The 18127-nt window shown below is 33.6% G+C and overlaps 1 protein-coding gene across 1 annotated transcript in view; it reads left to right on the forward strand.

The window, feature by feature from the left end:
- Window positions 1-18127, forward strand: part of LOC108628838 (calcium/calmodulin-dependent 3',5'-cyclic nucleotide phosphodiesterase 1) — a 141698-nt gene that overhangs the window by 39091 nt on the left and 84480 nt on the right. The gene's annotated exons all lie outside the window — the stretch shown is intronic.

Raw genomic sequence — 18127 nt, forward strand, 5'->3', positions numbered from 1 at the left:
TTTTTTTTATCTTATTACGTATACTACTGTTTCAAAGAGGAATTTAGATCTATTATATGAAACATTGATTCACATATTGTATTAAACATCATAACAATTATTATATGAAATATTGTATCAATCATTATGACAATTCTTATCATGATTAAACTTCGAATTTGATCCATTTATAGGAAGACTAAATGTGCAGAACATCTAGACTGCAGAAATCTATGGAATGTTAAAAGTATAATAGAAGTTACCATTTATGCCCAGCAAACCTGAAAATCTAGACTTAATTTCATATATTCATATCACAAATGTATTTTGCATAGAAATCCGCAGTTCATTCATAATAATAACTACTTTTACCTTAATCGAGTCTTTCAACTAGTCATCGACAGATGATGCACGACGAATTATAGAGAGTTTCGAACAATGAGCTTTCAATTTCGACGCGATCTATCCGTGCGCGCGATATTTTCGCACACAAAGATCAGTGCAAGCAGACAACCATCGGCGTCTCGATAAATCAATTATAGTGCTCGTTTGTTTCGACAGTCTACATCAATCTTATCGACGCTGTGCATTGATCAAGTATTGGTCGGTGTCATTTAATGAAAGATAAATTAATTGACATCTCGCGCATATTACATTAAATATTGATATTATCAATGTGCCTGGAGAATTAATGTACATGGTGTACACGAATGAATAAGCTTTCACGTAGACACGCTAGTCCTCTATTTCATGAATCATAATAATAAATTAATCGCGAAGCTCCACAAAAAATTTAATGAAGTTTTAAAACGCAACGCGATTAAATAAAAAAACATTCCTGCGAAAGATATCAAAATTAAATTCTATAATAAATGTAAAACTTGAAACAAATAAACGCAACCTACTTCTTTTTCCTGATTTGTTCTTTATCTTCTTCAGCAAAATATGTTCCTGTAACATGCACGCGTGGCACTGCCCGTTGTATTAATAACGACGTCGTAATCGTATCATTTACGTAGAACCGTTTTGTGTGTGTGTATGTGTTTACAGCATATCGACGAGGTTAATAAAGTGCACAGAATCCTATTTCACGATAAAAACCGCGCGCCAGGACAATGCTCGGTCATATTTATGAGGCAACCGTGCAAGCCTGGAGGGTCGTTGGATGTATGTATGTATATACATATGCATATAGACGGTAACAAATTGATATCGTTCATCGGGACGAATTTCAATAAAAAAAAAAAAAAAGAACAGTTCTATCATGGAGGAAAAAGCATGACCGTTCATAATTTTTTCGCATTGTTTGCGGATCGCAAATATCGATCACTTGTGTTTAATTGCATTGCTCGTGCATGGCTTAGATTTGTTTTGCGTTCGTCATGTCAAAAGAGGCAATTTCCCCGGACCAGTTATTTCTCTTCATATTTCTATAGCTGTTTCTCGGGTAGAAACATATTGTACGTGATAGCACGTGATTTCCAGTGACGTGATAATATGTACTTAAATTCTATCGATCTGACGTATAAATATTTTGTGCATGAAACTAATACGATCATTGGCTGTTGTGCAAAATGTTTTATTAATTCATTTGCATCACACATTGCTGGCCACACATAATTTAGCTAGAAACATATCCGAGATAACACGTAACGTGATAATATATGTATACGTGGTAGTATTAATTTTTTATACAAATTAACGACGATAAAAGACAAATTTACTTTGATAAAACTTAAATATATAATGGACGAAAGTACAATCAGTTAGTGGATGAAATGTGGAAATAGTTCTAAATAATTGATATTCCTTCTGTTCCAATTAATTTTCCTTTGAGTAGGAAGCTGCGTGGTAAAGCGGCTGAGTTAAGCCGCTGTCAGGATTTCACATCGAGTCAAAATGCAAATCAGAGGAGGTTACGAGTGCAACTGAGCTCGAGGTAAAATACGCGTACGTACATGTTTATGCCGGTTCGTTGCTCGCATGTTAAGTACTCAGGGTTATCCGCTCGGAGGCTTGAACATATTCGAAACAGCCTCCAAAATCGTATTAGCGTGCGGTGTTTTATATTGAATATCAACAATAAACGGAAACAAAAATGAAAAACTTATTGTATAAATCATTGTATGAAAACATTGTACCTATTATTAAATTAATTAATGCATCAATCATTATGTGATGCAAATGAATTAAATATAGCAGTAGAATATATGTATTATTCTAGCCTTGTAGACTTAAAATTAGGACTTGGTTTACACTTCTATAAACTTAATCATTCATTCCTCCATACCCTAAAAATTTCACTTATTTCTATTAAATTATAACTAAATTAAAGTAATTCACCCTGCAACATAAATGGATTAAATATTGTGAAGCATACTTATATTTGGGCTATGTATATGGATATGAATCGTCGAAATATGTGAAGAGAAAGTATTGCATGTTTAGCGTCGGTAGTTTTTAAAGTCTACGATTTAGTAACGATGGATCCTGGTCGTTGTGAATGATATTAAATTATTACTGTAAGAGTAATAAAGATCGTGAAATATTTTTATTGCTTCCTTGTTGACATCGCAAGGTTTATATAGCAAACGTACAACCAAGTAAGGCGATATTTTATTCAGTAAAAATTCTTTTACTGACTTCGATATTACGACACAACAGGTCCAATTAAATAGAAATAACGGTGGAAAGAATTATACGTGGTTCTCTGATTAGTGTTGCGCAAGTAATTTGAAATTAGGCCAGAAATCAGTAATAGATACGTGAGACTGTTCGGATCAAGCCAACAGAAATGAATATTTCACAAGCTTGTGACATTCTCGATCTTGGCATGAACATTGTCCAGGAATAAAGAAAGTTCTTTAAACTCTTCGCATTTTGTAACAATGCTTCTAAATGCGAAACGGTAAACTCCATTTGTTTCATTTAAAAATAATCAGAAATCATTAGATGTCATATCTATAACGTTTCATGTAATAGTTGATACAATAATTGATACACCGTTTTATTTAATAGTTGATGCAAGAACTGAACGTATAAAGATGCGAATACTTTCATGTATGTATGTATGTATATTTGTTTGTTTCTTTATGATTTGAAAATGGTATGATCAATTGCACCCCTAATAAATGACAACCGATTCGTCTCTGTCTATGTTTTAAAATTAAGTCGAATTAAATGTTGAGAAAAGAAATGAAAGATATAGACGTTAATAAGCGAAATGTGTGAGGCTTGAGAAATGCAAAAGACTGTCGACTGTCTTTGGTTATTCGTAGCCGGGTTTTAGTTTATTTCTATTTAATTTATTTCTATTAATAACTGTCGTACGAGTAATAACTTCTATGCGCATCTGAAGATTACGATATCTCCTAGCAGAACTTGGAGATTCGTTTCCTTCTAGATTACGAAGCAGTTTTCAGGAAACGAATGAGGAAAAGTCTTCGAATAGCTTAGCAGAAAAATTCTTACAATCGCCAAGGCGGACTACTTCTCATTACTCAAAAGAGATTCGACGTCCCGAAGATGTTGCCCCGCCATTTACCTTGCACCCTCGGAAACGTACAGAATACACAACTTACCCGACGAGACGAGACAGACATTAATATTCTTCAAAAGCTGTTTTAGTTACTGTTTCTTCGAGGAGGGTTTCACGCATAGGCGGTACAAAGCGAACGGTGGACGCTTATGCTTCCAGCTTTAAAGTAAAAACTAATGTGAAACATCGTGTCAATTACGATACTAATTTTCAAGCAGTATTATTGGAAATGTGTAAAATCGATGAGACATGAAAACATTGTACCTATTATTAAATTAATTAATGCATCAATCATTATGTGATGCAAATGAATTAAATATAGCAGTAGAATATATGTATTATTCTAGCCTTGTAGACTTAAAATTAGGACTTGGTTTACACTTCTATAAACTTAATCATTCATTCCTCCATACCCTAAAAATTTCACTTATTTCTATTAAATTATAACTAAATTAAAGTAATTCACCCTGCAACATAAATGGATTAAATATTGTGAAGCATACTTATATTTGGGCTATGTATATGGATATGAATCGTCGAAATATGTGAAGAGAAAGTATTGCATGTTTAGCGTCGGTAGTTTTTAAAGTCTACGATTTAGTAACGATGGATCCTGGTCGTTGTGAATGATATTAAATTATTACTGTAAGAGTAATAAAGATCGTGAAATATTTTTATTGCTTCCTTGTTGACATCGCAAGGTTTATATAGCAAACGTACAACCAAGTAAGGCGATATTTTATTCAGTAAAAATTCTTTTACTGACTTCGATATTACGACACAACAGGTCCAATTAAATAGAAATAACGGTGGAAAGAATTATACGTGGTTCTCTGATTAGTGTTGCGCAAGTAATTTGAAATTAGGCCAGAAATCAGTAATAGATACGTGAGACTGTTCGGATCAAGCCAACAGAAATGAATATTTCACAAGCTTGTGACATTCTCGATCTTGGCATGAACATTGTCCAGGAATAAAGAAAGTTCTTTAAACTCTTCGCATTTTGTAACAATGCTTCTAAATGCGAAACGGTAAACTCCATTTGTTTCATTTAAAAATAATCAGAAATCATTAGATGTCATATCTATAACGTTTCATGTAATAGTTGATACAATAATTGATACACCGTTTTATTTAATAGTTGATGCAAGAACTGAACGTATAAAGATGCGAATACTTTCATGTATGTATGTATGTATATTTGTTTGTTTCTTTATGATTTGAAAATGGTATGATCAATTGCACCCCTAATAAATGACAACCGATTCGTCTCTGTCTATGTTTTAAAATTAAGTCGAATTAAATGTTGAGAAAAGAAATGAAAGATATAGACGTTAATAAGCGAAATGTGTGAGGCTTGAGAAATGCAAAAGACTGTCGACTGTCTTTGGTTATTCGTAGCCGGGTTTTAGTTTATTTCTATTTAATTTATTTCTATTAATAACTGTCGTACGAGTAATAACTTCTATGCGCATCTGAAGATTACGATATCTCCTAGCAGAACTTGGAGATTCGTTTCCTTCTAGATTACGAAGCAGTTTTCAGGAAACGAATGAGGAAAAGTCTTCGAATAGCTTAGCAGAAAAATTCTTACAATCGCCAAGGCGGACTACTTCTCATTACTCAAAAGAGATTCGACGTCCCGAAGATGTTGCCCCGCCATTTACCTTGCACCCTCGGAAACGTACAGAATACACAACTTACCCGACGAGACGAGACAGACATTAATATTCTTCAAAAGCTGTTTTAGTTACTGTTTCTTCGAGGAGGGTTTCACGCATAGGCGGTACAAAGCGAACGGTGGACGCTTATGCTTCCAGCTTTAAAGTAAAAACTAATGTGAAACATCGTGTCAATTACGATACTAATTTTCAAGCAGTATTATTGGAAATGTGTAAAATCGATGAGACTCTAATATTTAATATTTACTTTCTTTTTATTTTTACAACCAAGAGTCTATAATGCAAATGAGTTAAATTGCTAATAATCTGAAACTATTCAGATGAATATTGTTCTCACAAATTAAAAGAAAAAGGAAGACTGAATAATTATTCAGATACGATTGAAAAAATTGCATTCATTTCGTTTTATCCATAGACAGCTTACTTTCTAACAAAATTGTTCAGAATAAAAGCAATGGAATATTCATTCGCATTACTGTGGATTCTTCGTTCGTGGTCTTTATATTAAATTCTCCAGGTGCTATTCGCGTTTTACATTTTTTCCAACCGCCATTATTCGATATTACTCGGCATTGTCCATCCGCATCCGTAGGGTTCGCTCTCGACGTTGCCCGTATGCTGCAAATATAAACGCCAACGATTTTCACTATCTATGTGAGAAACGTTTATCGAGAAACCAGCAAAGTAAAAGTTTGTAATAGAGGTACAAGATAATTACAATGAAACCTTGGATTGTGATCATAATTGGTTCCGGGAAAGTTTTCGTATTACGAAGCACTCGTACATCAAAATGAATTTCTGTATAAGAAATAATGGGAACATAAAAAGAGATTTTAATGAAATTCGTTAGCCTTCAAGAATAGCTAAAATTTTTAGATTCGCATCTTCCTTTACTTCCGGTAATTTGAGTTTAGAGGAACCAATCATCTATCAAAGTTAAACCTCTAAACTTCTTTCTCGAAAACGATGTAAAATAGAAAAACATTTTTGAATAAAAATGATATCTATTCCTTCTATTTATATAATTCTAACTCGTACGACACAACATCAAACGCTTTAGAGAACCTAATAGAAAAGTTAAAACTCATGTCCTACAATTTTCTCTTCTGAGGAATAGTAATTTATTTAATACTCCTTCTGATTTATTCGAATAAAAACTGATAAATCTGGGAAGTATAAACAAAAACGGGAACATTGAGATAGTTATTTGCTCCAGTTTCTATCACATATCAGTTCAAACATTCATTTCCCTCTTTTAATCAAACAGAGAACTGTAAACCAAATTTAATGACTGATCGTATTAAATTAGTTTTAATCGAGGTCCGTTGAACGAGCTTGATATGCACAAGATATTTACCCTGGAGTACGCATCAAGTACCACTAAGCATTCCACTCTCGGACCAATTTCACCGTCCTTAATAGACACACACGATTTGAAACTGACACAGACAGTAACAAGCTCGCTCGCAGCTCAATTTACGGAAACGATCGCAACTCGAGCTATCCGACAAACAAACTGTAAAATAAAGTATAATGATCATTAATCAAGATAATAGAACGGAAGAATCGCCGATAACCTTTTCAGATCATCTATAATTTATCACTAAAGTCGATGCTCAACTTGGTTTCTTGAGAATTCAAGATGCTATCGACGATTCGTGAACATATGATTAATTATCTCCCTTCATCGTTTTAGAAACGGGGAAAGCTATTTTTGTAAGGTATAACGTGATTATCGGACGACAAAAAGTAAAAAGTTTAACAGCTAGAGGAAAGTCGAAGCAAAATTTTACTTGATGATGTATAATATTTTTAAATAAGCATTTTAAATCAGTAAATAATTATGACAAAATTGCATTAATACTTCAAAGCGTCAGATTATTTCACGGAATTAATTTACAATTATTATATTTATAGATTCAATTTAAAACTCTTATTAAAATTATTGCACAGAGTTAATTTTAAATTGTCATTAAGGGAATAGACTCCGATAGCGGTGCAACGCGATAAGGCAGAATCTCAATGTTACCCATTAGATTGGCTAAAAATATGATTTATGCTAATCGATTCTACGTTTACTTATCAGAGAATCAAAACAAAATTGGTTTTAAGACCCTAGTCGTTTAAGATATGCGGCGAATTTAAAATTGTTACAGTACGTGAAATACTTAAAATTCCTATAACAGGTACTACTTCACTTCAAATTACTGTAGTCTATAAATTTATAACAATACTAATTCAACTTCAATATAATAAATAATTGCAATGTTATTTTACTTGTTATAAAGCTGTGACTCCTCTTTTATTTTCTCGAAGAGAATATGGTCTCTATAACTATGGTATACACTGTTTAGTACACAGGTATTAATTGATAGGTACACAGTGGCCGCGATACTTTCCATTAAGCGCGACCCCGTGATAAATGGTGGAACGATGCGTTATTCCGGGATCGTATCTTTTACTGGCAGCAGAAAAACATCGGCTTGTTGTGTCGTTGCCGTTATACGCACGTGGGGATCGCGCCGTCACTGATATTATGACCATCAGAGAGTTTTCTGCGTTCCGGCACATTTTTATGAAGCGATATCCACGCGATTACAATGTGCCGTTTAACGTACGACAAAACTGATGATACCGTCACGCTCAGTTTTATGGAAGCGCGTTTAGAATGGCTCTAAAATGCTTTGACAACGAATTTGACACCGGGTCTTTAAACGGTTATGACAAACAAAGAATCATAAAATACGAGGCTGAACCTCCCTGCTCTTTCCATCCCTCAATATTATGAGTAATACAATCTTTGAAAAAATTTAAGAAAATCGAACGATACTGTGAAAAAATCGTATCCGAGGGTTCCCATGGAGAGAAGCTGAACTGAATAAACTGTGTTTCAGTATTCATTACACTCCTGGCAGTTTGAAAAAGTTATATCGACCCTAGGGATTGCCTCCGGCAAGCTCGACATCACGTTTACTTTACGATCTATTCATCAGATGAAATTCACGGGCGAATATATCCTCGCTTTTAAATTATTCTCTTCACCTCAGCTTTTTCACACCTATTAAAATCGAGCACAGAACATACCTAATCCGTTCTCGATATTCCCCAAACGCGTTACCCGTTTCGTTAAAAGAGCACCGAGAGAGATACTCTTTTACCGTGAAACTATTCAGAATTCAGCCACGCAGTAACCTGATCGTCCATTACTTCTTTAGAACTAATTATCTAATTTAAAAGATCTTGTCATGAAATATAATTAATAAATTAATTGGTCAATAGCTATTTTAACATTTCTTTTCAATGAAATTAAAAATTATGTTAGAATGCGATAATATATACAATATACGTAATGTATAATATGGATTGAATCAGTTTTGTCGGTAGAATAGTGTGAATGGGAACATGGTTGGCGAAAGAATCATTCATGATTTCAGAATAACTGCTCGGATGTTCGCAGGAACCCTCGATTCGACCAATGGATAATTAAGGAAACGAGGGTTCGTTCCTTGTCCCGGTAGAGCAATAACATCTTAACGACTCGTTCATTTGTCGTGTTTCTTCCGTTTACGATTTAGTTACCATTTGTTTCAATTAAAGTTGCTACGATTCTATTCCAGTATCGAAGTCTGAGTGAAATGAATATATAAAAAAACCATTAGAATATCCATAAATCATATAAATTCCTCGAAGGAAATTTTATAATTTATATGAAATAATAGAAAATAAAATATTAAAAGTATATTTCACTTGCATTACTTATTCCTCTTCATTAATTTAGCATATATATATATCTTGTATTTATCTCATTTCTATTTTTAAGAATTCATACATAGTATTATACATATATAATATTCGGAACAGTTAAATTGATCGATTAGCAATTGGTGTGCACGTCTTGTTTAAGTGTATGTTGAAATGTATGGATCATTTATCATCGTGACATATTCAGGCTATCGGGATTACAATTAGGTGTAGAAATTTGAAGGTTGAAGAAGCGCAAACTACTGTTTATACGTGCCTGGTCGTACCTTGCCACGAACTATTACTTTATGGCGCATTATCGATTATCATTGGTTTAATAAAAAGGCTATTCGATATTATTTATTATACAACTGTACAAAACGTAGCAAATTCTACAACATGGGAGATCGTAACTCTTATGACCAGAAGGTGAAATTTATTATATTATTCTGTGTGATAAATATATACTTTTATATTATCACAGTTTTAGTATAAAAATGCTACTGTAAAAAGATGAAACTTTCACATGAATTCACATTTTTACGACTGACAAACAGCATTGCAGTTGTTACAGTTCGAAATGGAGTAAAACGAGAAGCGAAATTTGCTGTGTCACGTTGTATGAAACCCGTAGAAAATATTATGATTCTATCTCTCACACCTCGCTACGCTTTGTTAATGCTCAGCATTTTCAAAAGACGTGAACAAATATCTGTAAATTGTTCAGGGTCAAGCCTGAACTGTTTGGTAAACGGAGGGCTACTTTTACTAAGCTCCGATTAAGTTAATCAACGATTAAGCGTAGCCAAAACAAAAATTTTGACTGTATGTCGTTCTTAAAGTAGAAATCAGTTATTAATAATTTCCAGATTAGTTCACAACATTTGAAAGTACACAACTTTAGAAATGTCTTCATTATCTTTTATTGTTAACTACGCTTAATTGTTAATTAAATTATTCAGTGCTTAGTAGAAGTGGTCCCAAGCCTAAATGCGTCCATTCGGAAAACAGATGCTATCCGTTGTTTATATTAAGGAACCCTTCTTATAGCTCATCGGTTCCAAGGCAGACATCATCGCAGCTGCTTCTAAGAGTGTGATTCGATACACTGTAATTTACCATTTCTGTTTCCATGGATAGTGTCATGAATAAAAGTTTTTACTACTAACATTATTATATTATTTTCAATTATAATACATTAAATTGTATAAAAGCAATTCGATATGTGTATCATATTATTATCGAACATTCAGAATTAGTGCAACAAACAATTAATCGGACCACTAAGGTAACAATAACGATTGCCGTATTATCGTTTTCGAAATTATGTATCGCATGAATTTCAATGAATCCATCATTCCGTTCAATTAATATTAACGTAAATCTTTCATTTCTATAAATAATGCAACATTGGTGAAATGTATCGTGCGCAATAATAAGTCGACCCGTTTAATAATGCAAATGAGAAAATGCATTAGAAGATTTAAGAGATCGAATGTGGTAGTGAGAAGTAAATAAAAGAATGCATTAACTTCAAACTTAACGACAATTTTTAAACATTAATATTTATTAAATTTATTTTTTACATTTGAGTGCAATTTAGAGTTGAGACTGATACTTTTGTACTAATTTAAGGGGCAAAATTATTCTAGCCCTTCAAATAATAATTACGACTTTAACAATATGACAAAACATAATTCTTCCGCGTACTTAACGGTAATGTGATTTGGATACAATTTATGTTATAACGCGAATTATTAATGCATACATATTTAATGTTTATAACCTTATTATTTATTGTATTATCCTTATCCTACATGATCGTAAATTGCAATGGAAAACGATTTGATGGTAACTCTTACTTTGTTGTAATTTACATACTTCATTTCATAATTTCATACGATTTTATGAATGATATAAAGATACAATCTAAAAATAGTAGATATCAATGAGAGATTTTGCTAAAAAAGATATGGAGTATTTTTAAGAATTTAAACAATATTTTTTAGTTTCATATTCTCCAGAAATTGTAATATAAGGGTGAATCAGTAATAAATGTTATTTTAAATTATTTACTAGTCATTGATTTCATTATAGAGGCTGAGAAAAGCACATTTGAATTTATCTATGTATACAATTATACAATTTATCTATGTGTAAAATTGTATCTATGTATATATTATATAAGAAAGAAGAGTAAAAATAACTAAATTACGCGATTTGATACAAGAAGTATAACATACAATCGAAATTGTGGAACTGACATTTTATCAAGAGGAATTCTCTCACAGTTTAAGCATCTCGGTAGTTTCAGGGAGCTCATTGTTACAAATCTATGCGGTGTTTTCCGATAATGGGAATTTTCGAGCTCAGTAGATTCTTATTCGTCACTGTGAAATTCGTTATCGACATCGCGATAAATCGTTCGGATTGTTTTTCGAGCCATTTTCTTCAACAAATCCCTCCAACCGAATAACCGCGTAAGAATCGTACTTTTAAAGAGATAAAAAGAAGCCGCTTTGACAAAAATAGCAAAGAAAGAAATCACTTTGACGGAGGGGTATTAGTTGCCTGGGAGTAGAAAAAAGTTACCGGTAAGAAATTCATTGGTTGCGGAATGTGTATCATATTATTATCGAACATTCAGAATTAGTGCAACAAACAATTAATCGGACCACTAAGGTAACAATAACGATTGCCGTATTATCGTTTTCGAAATTATGTATCGCATGAATTTCAATGAATCCATCATTCCGTTCAATTAATATTAACGTAAATCTTTCATTTCTATAAATAATGCAACATTGGTGAAATGTATCGTGCGCAATAATAAGTCGACCCGTTTAATAATGCAAATGAGAAAATGCATTAGAAGATTTAAGAGATCGAATGTGGTAGTGAGAAGTAAATAAAAGAATGCATTAACTTCAAACTTAACGACAATTTTTAAACATTAATATTTATTAAATTTATTTTTTACATTTGAGTGCAATTTAGAGTTGAGACTGATACTTTTGTACTAATTTAAGGGGCAAAATTATTCTAGCCCTTCAAATAATAATTACGACTTTAACAATATGACAAAACATAATTCTTCCGCGTACTTAACGGTAATGTGATTTGGATACAATTTATGTTATAACGCGAATTATTAATGCATACATATTTAATGTTTATAACCTTATTATTTATTGTATTATCCTTATCCTACATGATCGTAAATTGCAATGGAAAACGATTTGATGGTAACTCTTACTTTGTTGTAATTTACATACTTCATTTCATAATTTCATACGATTTTATGAATGATATAAAGATACAATCTAAAAATAGTAGATATCAATGAGAGATTTTGCTAAAAAAGATATGGAGTATTTTTAAGAATTTAAACAATATTTTTTAGTTTCATATTCTCCAGAAATTGCAATATAAGGGTGAATCAGTAATAAATGTTATTTTAAATTATTTACTAGTCATTGATTTCATTATAGAGGCTGAGAAAAGCACATTTGAATTTATCTATGTATACAATTATACAATTTATCTATGTGTAAAATTGTATCTATGTATATATTATATAAGAAAGAAGAGTAAAAAATAACTAAATTACGCGATTTGATACAAGAAGTACAACATACAATCGAAATTGTGGAACTGACATTTTATCAAGAGGAATTCTCTCACAGTTTAAGCATCTCGGTAGTTTCAGGGAGCTCATTGTTACAAATCTATGCGGTGTTTTCCGATAATGGGAATTTTCGAGCTCAGTAGATTCTTATTCGTCACTGTGAAATTCGTTATCGACATCGCGATAAATCGTTCGGATTGTTTTTCGAGCCATTTTCTTCAACAAATCCCTCCAACCGAATAACCGCGTAAGAATCGTACTTTTAAAGAGATAAAAAGAAGCCGCTTTGACAAAAATAGCAAAGAAAGAAATCACTTTGACGGAGGGGTATTAGTTGCCTGGGAGTAGAAAAAAGTTACCGGTAAGAAATTCATTGGTTGCGGAGACGATATTAATCGCTCGCCCGATGCAGTGAGAAAGAAATCAGGTTTTTTTTTAAACCGGTGCAGCAGAGAGAACGAGCCCGCCGCTTAATTAAGTAAAACCTTAACACAATAGACTCGTTACGAGGCACAATAGCTTTTCATTTCATATAGTCGTGTGATAAGCGAATGCAGCTTTAAAAAACGTATCCTCGGGTCAGCTTTATTTTCGAGGGAACTGAAACGAAATACGGCATGCGCGGCGTTCCTATAAGAAATAATTTAAAATTCCTTCGTTCCATTCACTTGCGGAATTAAAGGAAAAAGGAGTAGCAAGTAGATTCAAATGCGTTATATGAGAATCTACTTTGGAATTACACACGTCTGAATGTATATCTGGATTTGGATTAAATACGTAATATGAGAACTAATAGAGGGAGAACAGATTTTAATTATTTCTCGAGGAAAGCGGAAAATATTCCTCATAAATTTTTATTCTTCAAAATAGAGGAAAACGCAACAGCGTGCGTGCACAAGATTGTAAATTATGCTCATTAAGCTGCATTTGATCGTAGGATCGCTTTTACCGCGTTAATTCCTCTTTGTCCTTGACGTTCAACGATTAACCAAGGAAATTTTATTCATAAACACGAGATATAAGAAGTAGTTACGAATTAAAGACTTGCGTGAGCGACTTTCTTCTCCTAGAGGATATTCGTATAATAAATGTAGGCGAAAGGAATGTCGCGAAGACGCACGAGGTGAATGTAGAATCATCGTCGTATCTATGTGAATAAAGAATTTTCTGCATGCCACCTTCTCTGTTACGATGAACAAAATTCCACTCATTTTTTCCCAAGCATTCAAATCTTATTAAGTTTTTAACGTCCGGATCTTTATTTGAAAATTGTAGGATATATATATGTATATTATATTTTTTTTTTTTGCAATAAAAAATGTCGATTTGAAACCTACTCATAGGATGGTTGTCATTTAACATCATTCATTAAACTGATGCAATGTACAAATTCAAATATACGGTGTATGTCCCACTTTCTACTCACTGGTATATTTTTCTATAATTTTATGTTATCTTGAAAGGATAGAAAATGAAACGAAAGCGTACGGAAAAATTTGGAAAAATAGATAAGACATCAAGAAAAACCTGACGGTCGAAAACTTCCAACTTCTAGCCATTAAAAGTGAAAAAGTTTTCGAGTGAAAAATAGTAGAATAATGAAATGATAAAATAAAACGTTGAGAAGAAGTAAAGAAGAGAAAACAGAAATAAATAAGGTAACGTGGCAAAGAATAGCTGCCACAACTTTAAATATTTTTCTATAAGTTACGTAAACCAAATCTGAAGAACAGGTGAGACACCCTATATATCCATAGCCGAAATCCGACCATTTACTCGAAGAGAGCTATTAGAGGCACACTCCATCTTCTCCGAGGAACCCTCGCTGACTAATTTACTACCTTCCCCGGTAAGCTTCGCCAGGATCCCACTTTCTGAGGTGCGTGCTTCCCGAGATCTGTGCAAAGATGATCACAGAGATAGAACATACGAATATACGTAAGGGGACGGGTTGTGGACGAGGAATATCTGCGATAAAGTCGTTGGTGACCCGTAACGAAGCAAAGGGGTTTGTGATTCAAGGTGACAAGTCAGCAATCTTCAACTTTGCCTTGTGAAATTCTTACAAAATGTAACACTGAATTTGTACAAAATATTTAAATTGAAATGTAAATGTCCTACTTTCATATGTTACTAATTCAGCTTCCAAATAATGTGATAAATTCGCCTAGTATATAAGAATAATGTATATATTAATAAAAGTTGTTATCAGAAATAAAATTGGTCTCTCAAATTTTCTCAAAAATCAATACCAGTTTGATATTAGCAAATATATACGTACAATAAAAATACCAGAAAGAAGTATTTACAATTAAAAATTAACTTCATTCCTTCGTTTTTGATTCGTTAAAATGTAGTTTGACGTTCATCTATTTTATTACAGAATTACGGAAAGCATAAGCGTAATTAGGGAAAGCGTTAACAAACGTTGCGGGTGACTTGTGTTCAAAGGTTGTAGGAACGGTTCGTTGGACAGGAGACTCGTACTTGCGTTGTACAACGGATATAGCCTGGTGCCGCATTTGAATTTGAAACGTTCCATGGCACAGCTTGTAACTGTAATATAAAAGGGATTTACGAGGGACGACTAGCCATGATGCGAGGATCGGGCATGGATTTTAGGCGGATCGAGAACACGTAAAGACTTTGAAACCCTGGTCGTATCGGTAATTACGCGACCGAAGTAGGTTTACGCGCGACCTGAATTAAATCCCTCGGAGCGTGAATTTATTTATAGATACGCCGAGGATCGCGACACGTCGAGCGTGAAATACGTTTCTAAAGGAACACTGGATAGTAAGTGGCGATGGACCGGGAGCGTGTCGTCGTCTGATAAAAGGCGAAAGGATTAAGTTCTTCTGTCGCGTGCGTTTAACTGTATTAACGTCGCAATTTGTATCGCGCGACACAGCTATTGAATTAAGGATATTATCTATACATATAAAAGTTACCGCGCCGTTTAACTCCGAGCTCTTTTATCGGCCGCCGCTTCCCTTTTTTATTCCTGATAAACTTATCACTGTGAACAATGCTTCCTATTTAATCAACCAGTGACGTGTATTTTAAAAAAATTTCTGTGAAAAAACGTACGACTTTCATTGGTGGCAGATTAGTATCTGACAAGGGCTGCACCAACTTATAATCGTTATATCAACATTACATAATTGAATGCCGAAGAATGCAAAATAAACTTACGTACTAATCTTAATATTATATTACTATTACGAGAAAGAAACTATTTAAAAAGATTGTGATGACAGTACATCGCGTATTGACAATTTACAATGTGGAAGAATCCACCATGTTGACAAAAATAAGAGCAAACTCTTACAATATCTAACAATACTGTTTTAATTGGATTTAGAGAAATAGACTACGGATTTAATGCATTCGTGTATCGTGACACTCTTAAAAGGGAGATGATGACTGACTATTAAAAGAGAGTACATATTACAGTGAATAAATTATAAACCAAATCTTCATTTATTATGCATGTTTTTAACTCACTATCTTTACGTTAGTCTGCATAAAAATCCATAGTCTAGATTACTTCTTTTATTTCTGTTTAAAAATGTGCGAGCATATTTTCATTTGAGGAGAACTATGTTCACCCACGTTAACGTGTGCCGCTGACGTTTTGTCGCTGATGATGGAGTGTTAAAAAGTCATAATTCCCCAGAGAGAGCGTCACGTACAAGCATTCAATTTCTGATAACTCCGTCCACTCCTGCGAAATATATGCGGATAGGTACGGTTCGTTAGTCGGTTGACCCGTTTCCTCTGAATGTACTGCCAAACATACAACCCTGTACATATAAAGGACTGTAGTCACTGGTACTATTCCCTCGTATCATTACAAGTTGGCAAACGTTACGTCATTGTATATAAATCATATATTAAATAATATAAATCATATGATGCATCATACACAACAAATCACTAACATTGTACATCAAATGGAAGAATAGAAATGACTTTCATGTAATAATTCCTATATATATGTATATATTTTGTAATACGTCATAAGCGACATGCATATGTATATGGCACGCATGCAATAATGACACGCAATCGTGATATACCACTAAACACGCGAATCTAGGAAATTGGTTTGCAGAAATATATCACATGGTGGCCACAAGCAATTATGGTAATCAAGTGCGAAGCCATGTCGAGGTGACGAAACTGTACAGAAACAGGTGAACCTCGTTCGAGCGTTTTACGAACTGGTGCGAACACCTCGATCGAAGTTGACTTTACATTTGTGAAAGTTCGTCGGCCACTGTTTTGACGAGAGATTGCACGGCAAGCCATTCAATTAACGCAGCAAATGAAGTACAACATTATTAAAAAATAAAGAAAGATTGAGAAAGGAAATAAGGGGAGGGACTGGTAAACTGGTAAATATTTTTTGCGCCTTGACGGCTTTGAAAACAAAGTGAATCCCCGGCGGGGAAGGGAAATAATTCATGATAGAAAAAGTGAGGACGCGAGCCTGTTTCGAGGCTCGGTGAACGTCAAAGGCAAAGGCGTCGAACGGCAAAGAGGAATCACATCAGTCAAAGCGCATACCTCGACGCAAGGAAAGCTACGGTAATGATTAAAAAAAGAGCACGTAAAAAAAAAAGAAATCAGTTGTATCTTGTAAACTGGAACAAATAATTGGAATGGCCAAAGGAGAACTTTTCTAATTATTCACATGACCAATCGTTTCTTGTTCGCGTTGCTTTACGGATTAATTCGTTTTAATTTAATTCACCTGCCTACGCGCGATTAACTTCGCGTTCTCATTCGTTGCAACGATTCCCGGTAAAAATTTCCAGACGCGTTCCGTAGCGATAAATTCAATTAAAGAAAATTACTAGGTCGTATGAAATTATATGCCGGCCGCTGTCACCTGCAGTGAGATTGTAATAAGTAAAGATCGAGCAACGCAATGGATGTGAATGTAGAAATATTTACTGTACGGTTTTATGTCGCCCAACATTTGTTTTAACAATGTTCTAAGTGAATTGGACAATTGTTTGATGAAAGTGTGCATAATCGAGTTATATTATACGTACGTACTTATTTAGTTTGTTACGAGAGTCACGTGCGAAATACAGTGGTATCCGGATATATGTATGTATATACATATGGCTGCAAGTCATGTTCATTAATTCTTGGAAGTGCTCATTTCATGCGAACCTCAAGTCTTACCTATGATTCGCATTAGCACGATTTCGTATTACATACACATCGGAGGATAAAACCTATAATTCTTCCATATTTATTACATTTATTTATTAATTGGATTGTCACCATTAATATAATCAAAACAATATTAAATATGATTAAACTCCGTTTTACGGAATACTTGTTTTTATTTTTATGTTTAATTTGATCGTAGTCGATGAAAAAGAGGAAATATGAAGTCTTAATTGTCAGAATAGACTGTCGTCTAGCTTATGATGTTCCCCCCGCGATAGAACGTTTTCGGATAAGCATGGCGTGTGATAAGAAAACTATTGACTATTGCTGAAGCTTATTCATACTGTTTTTGTCTATAATTTAGTTTAG

This window comes from Ceratina calcarata, unplaced genomic scaffold (genome assembly GCF_001652005.2).
Source record: "Ceratina calcarata isolate Rehan_Ccalc_2016 unplaced genomic scaffold, ASM165200v1 scaffold541.2, whole genome shotgun sequence".
Lineage (NCBI taxonomy): Eukaryota > Metazoa > Arthropoda > Insecta > Hymenoptera > Apidae > Ceratina > Ceratina calcarata.